At 35.9% G+C, this 9,086-nt stretch overlaps 1 pseudogene; it reads right to left on the bottom strand.

Moving 5' to 3' along the window:
* Positions 1-1,774: 1,774 nt before the first annotated feature.
* Positions 1,775-2,544, bottom strand: LOC131899393 (histone H2A.Z-like; annotated as a pseudogene).
* Positions 2,545-9,086: the final 6,542 nt, after the last annotated feature.

The following is a 9,086-nucleotide window of genomic DNA, read 5'->3' as shown; positions in this document are numbered from 1 at the left end:
AGTTAATAAATTTATGAAGAGGATTAAGAATATGAGACCAATTATTTGGCATTAATGGTGAGATGTAGAAGTAACTGTCTTATTAAATAAGAAACACAGAGCCAATGTAAAAATGAAAGCCCAAGAGGTCAGAGCTAAGAGCCTTACCCTTCCTGCTGCAGCTGTCCTCTTCAGCCAAGAGAGCTACTTCCTATGTGTTTGTCTTTATATAGACTTCTGTTCTGCCTTCTCATTGCTTATAAACCCAACAACATGACCGCCTCATCACTGCCTGTCTGTATAGACCTCCAGGTCTTCTATGGTTGGTATTGAGATTAAAGGCGTGTGTCTCCAATGCTGGCTGTATCCTTGAACACACAGAGATCTACTTAGCTCTGCCTACCAAGTGCTGGGATTAAAGGCATGCACCACTACCACCCAGCTTTTGGTATGGCTCTAATAGCTCTGACCCCCGGGCAACTTTATTTATTAACATACAAATAAAATCACATTTCAGTACAAATAAAATATCACCATAGTGAGAAATGAATTTGAGTCCATGGATTTCTCAGCACTGAAGAGTAACATGTGTCATCTTGGATGAATGGCAAGAAATGGATAACTGGAGGAATTTTCTGTGGAAACAATATACAACAACCTTCCAGGACCATATACCAAGCAGCAGTGGCCACTATTTTAGTATCAAGGGGGGCGACCTCTTTCCCATTTGAAGATAAAACATTCTCTATGAACCCACTGAAATTTATACTTTTCCAAGTTTCTAGAGGAAAGATTGGTAATTTAATTCTGTGTACTATTTAATATCAACTTGGGAGTAAGAATTGGATATCAGTACTCAAAAATTCTTCAGTTAGGACTTAGGAAGTGGCATGGGACCCAATAGGAAGATCAATCCCTAGATTGCAGATTGCAGAGGAACTAAGAGATACTACAGCCTGCTGTTTGTATCCCTCAGAAGAAAGTCATCCTCCCTCCATAAGAATCATATTAAACACTGCTTTATGGAGATACACATTAGTGGGAAAGACAAAGAATATAAAAATAAATGAATACATGTTAGTCACATCCTTATTAGGGTCCCAAAGACAACACAAAGCACAGAAAGGAAACTGAATGAAAGTGCTTTTGAAATCATTAGGCCAGGACATCCCTTTTTTCTGAATTAATGTCAACAATAACATGAGTGAAATAGAAAAGTGAATCATACATTCCATATAATTATGCAATTTAGAAAGAAAAGGAAATTAAACACATTCATTTACTTTCACATTTTAAAAAAATGTGTTAAAAGTATTAATTTTTAATTAAATATGAAAATCTGGGCTGGTAATAAAGATAGAAGGGAAATAAGAGGATGAAAGTAATAGGAGTCAGAATGCAATATATGTATGTACATATGTATATATATATGTATATATACATGTCATACACATATATGAGAATTTCTCAAACAAAAAAATTAGTAAAAGACTTTAAAAACAAATATGAAGTTCCGACTTCCAAGATATTAACAAACTTGGCCGCTGACAAGATGACTCAGCTGTAAAGATCACTTGCTGCTCTTGCAGAGGACTCATGTTTGGTTCCCAGAACCCAAATGGGAGCTCAGAATCATCTGTAATTACAGTTTCAGGAGATTGGACACTTTCTTCTGTATTCTTTGAGCACCACATGCACACATGTTTTACATACAGGCATGATGGCAAAACATTCATGCATATAAATAAAACTAAATCTTTTTAAAGAAATAATCAGCATGGGTTTAGTATTTTTTTTTAAGTTTTGGTACATGACCTTTATTGAGCTTATCCACCAGAGTGGAAATAATGTCTGTACAAAACCAAATGTTTGTTACTATAACTTCTGCATCACAATTAAAATCCAAACAGCAGTTTTTTAAAAGCAGTCAACTCAATCAAACCCACTACTTCAGAATCAATAGCTTCTTTGAAGCCACAGTAACACTTAAATATGGTTAAGACTCGAATGCAGAAATTTGGTTGGTTGGAAGGTTAATTAAGCCTCCAACTTGCTCAAATAAAATTACAAAAAGGCAAAATTGTGTTTTTCATAGAGATACAATCCACTGGAATCACCGACACTGGACAGCTGTTAAAAATATTTAGAGTCCTGAGATAATAAGGAATTCAGACATCCTTAGACAGTCTTCTGTTGTCCTTTCTTCCCAGTCAGAGACTTGTGGATATGTGGGATGACACTACCTCCAGCAATTGTAGCCTTGATTAGAGAGTCCAATTCTTCATCTCCACGAATAGCAAGTTGCAAGTGACGAGGGGTAATACGCTTTATCTTCAAGTCTTTTGATATATTTCCTGACAACTCTAGTACCTCTGCAGTGAGGTACCCCAGGATGGCTGTGCTGTACACAGTGGCAGTCGCGCCCACACGTCCGTGGCTGGTTGTCCTAGATTTCAGGTGTCAATGAATACGGCCCACAGGGAACTGCAAGCACGCTCGCTGCCAGCGGGAAACCATCTTTGTCTTAGCCTTTCCAGAGTCCTTTCCAGCCTTACCGCCAGCCATCTTGGACCATGCTGCAGATTGGACAAGAGAGGAAGAAACTAGGCCAGGCAGATGCACAGCGAGATCCCGGCGCCCACTCCTCCTTTGTACCGTGATTCAAACTGCCGGGTTTAGTATATTTTATGCTAACTATTCTCCCTACAATATTTATTTATTCATAATTAATAACATGTTTAATTTTCTATTGATTTACTTCAGTAGATGCATCACTTTTATTAGGTTTTTATAATTTTTAACTAGTACTGAAATTAATTGTTCTATTTCTATTCTACCATATGTTGCTTGTACATTTTAAATGATTATCTTTAATTATATAAATAATATATGTGGATATACTATTATATATTGTATTTATGCATGATTATATGAATTACTTTTTATAAACATACATTATATCTTTATAATTATATAGATTGTAAATATAGACATACATGCATTTTGTGCTCTTTCATTTAAGTATATGCTATGTATGTATGTGTGTGTATATATATATATATATATATATATCTTATAGATTTTTTTTGTCATACTCCTATCTAATCCCTCCAACATCTATCCTGAATTAGCTATTAATTTTAGCCACATATTTTACAATAAACACACAAACTGGCTATTCTATGAAATATCAAAGATTTTAAATTACTTTCCCTTGTCATATATACTATAGTTATTTACATGAATGATGCAATTTCAGTGCTAAATTTCTCTCATTAGTAACACTGTTCACTTCTTTAAACAGAGCTTGAGTCTTCTTAATAACACTAATTAAGACACTTGACCCTTTACAATGGTTTAAAATCCTGAGATCTGAAAAAAATGAAAACACTTATACTTAACAATTGATGGCTGAGGGGGAACTGGACTAAAAGGCTCAGGCTATATTCATTTTATATTTGTGAATATTTGCTTCCTCTCTTTTAGCACTTCATCTTTTCTTTTTATTTATGTTTATATATGTGGAGAGGGGTATGGGGCCATGAGTTTGGTGCCTTAGTGGCCAGAAACTGATGTTGAACCCACTGGAGCTAGTTACAGGCAGCTCTAAGCTACCCTGATAGGAGGACTGAGAACTGAATGTGGCTTCTCTGCCCAAGCACCAAGAACTCTTAACTAATGAAATCATCTCTCTAGATCAAAGACCAAGTTTTATGGTTTTACTTTGTATTTTTTATTTTCTTGTTTTGAGACAGGGTCTTGCTGTGTAGTCCTGGGTGTGCTGGAACTAGGTAGACCAGGCTGGCCTTAAACTCACAGATCTGTCTGACTTTTCCTCACAAGTGCTGGGACTTAAAGTGTGAACCACCACACCTTTCCCATTTTCAACCTAGATTTTTCTCTAATATATTTCATAATATGACTAGCTTTGTCTATATGACAGACATTTTGAAGCTTTTCTTCAGAAAGTTCTGTGGTTTTATTTTTCTTTGTAGATTTGTTTTGTGGATATAAGAATAATTCAATATCAGGAAATTTAAAGCCCTAGGGTTATTGTGCATAGATGCTTAGTACCCTATGTCTTAGACATCAGTCTTTAAGCCAGTGACTCAGAATGGGAAATATAAATGAAAATAATATAATATAAAAAGAAAGAAATACATGCCATAATCAATGTGGCTAAGCTGAAATTAACATATTATGACTTTCAGTGTGGGTGGAAATATGAAACAGTTTTTAAATTGTATTTTATGTGTATGGATGTTTTACCTGCATGTATGTCTGAGCACCACATGCACGCAGACTCTACTAAGGTTAGAAGAGGGCATCAGTTTCCCTGGAACTGGAATTACAGCCCTTTATGAGCATTCATGTGAGTGCTGGGAAGTGAACTCCAATCCTCTGGAAGAGCAGGCTGCTCTTAACTGCTGAGTCTTCTCTCCAGATCCTGGAACAAAATTTTATGTCTGGCTGGGTGGTGGTGGTGCTTGCCTTTAATCCCCGCACTCGGGAGGCAGGGGCAGGCAGATCTCTGAGAGTTTGAGGCCAGCCTGGGCTACAGAGTGAGTTCCAGGAAAGACACAAAGCTACACAGAGAAACCTTGTCTAGAAAAAAAAATATGTCTGATTTGTGTATTATTGTCTTTATTTATGAAGCACTCTCGTCCAATGACAAACAATGGGAATCTACAAATACTGACATTTTTCCATTTGTTTTTGGCATTTTGTTTTGTTTTGTGAGACAAATTCACATGTATCGCATTTTGGTTTCAAATTCACTGTATCTCCAAGGTTAGCCTTGAAATCCTGACCCTCTATGTGCTTTCACTGAACACTCTTATTATTCTGTTTTCCACTAGGTATTCTTTAGTGTATGTGCATATGTGTGCCTCTGGAATTTCTCCTTTGTATGACATAATTAATAAATGGTCTTAATTTGAAACTGAAAACATTCTGTTCAATTTCAAAACATCACTGTTAAATTTTGTTTGTTTGTTTGTTTTTTTGAGACAGGGTTTCTCTGTGTAGCTTTGCACCTTTCCTGGAACTCACTTTGTAGCCCAGGTGGGCCTCAAACTCACAGAGATCCGCCTGGCTCTGCCTCCCGAGTGCTGGGATTAAAGGTGTGCGCCACCACCGCCTGGCAAATTCTATAACTATAACTTATTAATTCAAATATACACTTGTAAAGTTTTTAGAATTACTAAAATCTGAAACATAAATAAAATCCTATCTTTATATGGATCACGAAAAGTTCTAATTCTGAGGCCAAAGAGATGGCTTAGTAAAAAGCACCCACTGCTCTAGTAGAGGACTCCATTTTGGTTCTCAGCACCCATGTCTTATGGCTGACAACTATCTGTTACTCCAGATCCAGGGTATATGCTTCCCTCTTCTTTGCTCTATGGATACCCACATGCATGTAGACACATAAATATAAAAAATAAAATAATTATTTAAAAGCTTCTAATTTACTGCTGTTTGGAATGCAAAATTGCAGCCACTTTTGAAAAGTTTGGCATTTCGTTATAGGCTGAACATAGTTTTATCATATGAGTTAACAGTGATGATGCTCAGTATTTGCGTAAACATCTATGTAAATACACAGCCATTTACAGCAGTTTTACTCATAACTGCTCCAAATGGAATGCAACACAGAATACATTGAGTAGGTGAATGTATAAACAAACAATACTATTTCTAGGCAGTGGAACATTAATAATTAAAAATGAGCAATAAATAAAAAAATGGCACCTAAAATGTGCATTACTCAGAAGCAAACCTGAAAGACTTTGTATTGTATGATTCTGATTATATATTGTGGTGAAAATCAGAGAAGGATGCACAGGTAGACTCCAGGCAATTTAGGGATAGTGAAACTAGGTGACATCATGACAGTAGACAATATTATTAGCAATATACATTTGTCAAAAGACATAGAACTATATAACACAAAATGAACCCTAATGCACACCATTGAATTTAGCTACAAATTATGTATAAATGTTTGCTCATAAGTTGTATCAAATGTACCACACTAATACCAGGTGTTAATAGTTTGGGAAACCATGGGGAAGGGATTGGATGAAAAGAGTAAATAAAAGCTACTTGTACTTGAATTTACTCTATTTGAGAACAGTTAAATGATAAAGATTGGATATAGTCAAGCTATATTAAATAATTTCATGTATATTACAATGATTAATATAGTGAAGTTAGCATATTAATACCTATCCATATACCATTAGAATTCAAATTCTTCTTTAAAACCGAGTTCCTGTTTTAACACAAGTACCTCTCCAACACCCCATTCCTGTCTCACACGCCCTTCCTGGTAATCACATACCTTTCTACTCTGGTTCTGAGTTCTCAATATTTTTAGGTTTCATATACAAATGAGATTGTACAATATTTGCCTTGGCTTATTTCTCTTAGTGTTATTTTCTATTTGGCTTTTGATATTACTGTTTAAATTTTATGGTAAAATAATATTTCATTATATACATGCATGCATAAATGTTATATATCTATACTGAATAAACATACACAATGCATACATATAAGCAATGTATATGTGTACACAATGTATGTATATACACAATGAAAATAACAGTATTATAATTTGTGTCAGCTATAAACTTGACACAATTCAGAATTATCTGGACAGAGTCAATTTCAGATTGATGAGATTTCTATTGATGAGATTAGCTGGCCTGTGGGCATGTCTGTAGGGCATTTTCTTAATTGCTAATTGATACAGGAGTGTGATTGATACAAGAGCCCATTGTGGGTGGTACCACCTTTAAGGCAGGAGATCCTGTGCTGTATAAAATAGCTGTCTAGCTGAGTAAAAGATCAGAAGGAAGGCAGTAAACAGGGCTTACTCATAGTATCTGTTCGAGGTTTCTGTCCCAGATTCCTGTGTTGAGTTCTCATCTTGATGTTTCTCAACAATTTACTGTAACCTGTAAGATGAAATAAAATCTTTCTTCCAAGTTGCTGTTGGTCTTGGAGTTTATCATAGCAACAGAAAGTAAATGTGAACATGTGCAGTCTATAACTTCTTCTCAATGACCTGTTTCACCTCTCCATTATTGTAAATAATGCTATATTAATTAAACATGGGAGTGTTAATATCTTCAATATACAGACAATATTAAAATGTGTTGTTCATTTTATTTATTTATTTTGTATGCATCTGCCATGTTCATTTTATTTATTTATTTTGTATGCATCTGTCAAGGTGAAAGGGTGTGTGCCATGGCGTTTTAGAAGTCAGAGTACCTCCTTCCATTATTTGGGTCCTGGGGATATAGCTTGGGTTGTCAGTCTTGTCAGGCACCTTTATCTACTAAGTCCTGACATTGGCCCTGACAACATTTTTAAAATATATACTCCTAAGATGGGTATTACTGATGATAGTTTGCAGAAACTGTGATGTTTTCCATATTAACTGTACTGATTTGCATTCCCACCAACAGTGTGTTAGTGTATTTGCCACTATTCTCCATACCCTTGAGAATACTTCTATCTTGCTTTTTCATTATAGGCATTCTAACATGTCTAAGATTCATGGTGGGTTTGATTTACATTTATTTGACAATTAGTGATGTTGAGTATCTTTTCATATAGCAGCTACTCATTTGTATGTTTTTATTGGAAAGATAAGCACTCAAGTTATTTGTCCACTTATAAATTACCTTAGAACATAACCTAGAAATAAATCCACCTATACATGGTGCCCTAGTGTGCTTTTTGTTCCTCTGCTAAAACACTTACCAAAATCAGCTTGAAGGAGAAAAGGATTTATTTGGCTCACACATTTGGTCACAGTCCATCATTGAGGCAAGTCAGGACAGGAACTCAAGCAGAAACAGGCAGGAACCATGGGATATCACTGCTTACTAGCTTGCTTTCCATGGCTTGTGCAGTCTGCTTTCTTATACACCTCACCCAGGGATGCCACCGTACACAGTAAACTGGGTCCTCCCATATCTATCATTAATCAACAAAATGCCCCACAGACAGGCATGTCCTTAGGCCAATGTCTTAGGCAATTCCTCAGTCTAGTTCCCTCTTTCCAGGTGACTCTAGCTTATATCAGATTGACAAAAACTCGCCAGCATATGTGGTCAAATAATTTTTAACAAAGGTGAAAAGAACAGGCAAATTCTGAAGTCTTTTAAATAAGAGCTATTTTGTAAAAGTGTATATACATGCAAAAGGGTGATACTGAGTCCTTGTCTTACACTATATAAAAATTATCAAAATAATTTACTTAAATTTTAAAGTCCCACTAGGGAAAACCTCTCAGAAAATACAGAGAAAACTGAACTTAACATTGTGTGTAGTGATATTATTTGAATGTGACAAGAAAAGCAGAAGCAACAAAAGTGGAAGTAAACAAATGTAGCTCATCAAACTAAAATGCCTCTGCAGAGCAAATGGAGCAGCTTGTGTTTTACTAACTTCTAGAATTAGGTCTCTTTCTTTTTTCCATTTATTGTTTTACAGTTTGCATTGTATTAGGCTTTTGCCATGTCTGTATGAACTTTGGCTTGACTTAAACTACTAGGTAGGTTATAAGGACCGTACCTCTTATATATGGTGCAAATACAGTTTCACACATTTTCTTTCCATTCACCAACCTTTGTTTGTTTTCAGAAAGTTGAACTTGTAGAATATTATAAAATGTATTATTTCCTTCATCTCTGACCTTCCCCACTGTTGCTTCCTGTCTCCTACTGAGGCAAAAACTTGAATGTAACTGTCTGCCAGCACAGGAGGATAGCTTCCTCAGGAACTGGACTTGTTACCCTGTTCATCTTGTACTCCCAGCCATCAGACTGTGAAAATTAAATTTCTGTTAAGGCTATGTCCCCACCAACATCATACCTGCACCCACTTTGCTAGAGCAGCCAGCACAGACTTTAGGGGATTTGTCTGTCAACTCTGCGGCACAGTATCTGAAGACCTGACTGTTACACACCATTTCTACAAGCATAATTATCCCATGACCCAGGATAAATGGAACTGGCCTTCCATTGGGGACTTGTTCTTTCACAAACATCCAAAATACTTTCCTCTGAGACTTTCTACTTGATAAT

The sequence above is a fragment of the Peromyscus eremicus genome, chromosome X, assembly GCF_949786415.1.
Source record: "Peromyscus eremicus chromosome X, PerEre_H2_v1, whole genome shotgun sequence".
Lineage (NCBI taxonomy): Eukaryota > Metazoa > Chordata > Mammalia > Rodentia > Cricetidae > Peromyscus > Peromyscus eremicus.
The sequence above is the reverse complement of the archived record's forward strand: the minus strand, read 5'-3'. Positions and strand labels throughout refer to the sequence as shown.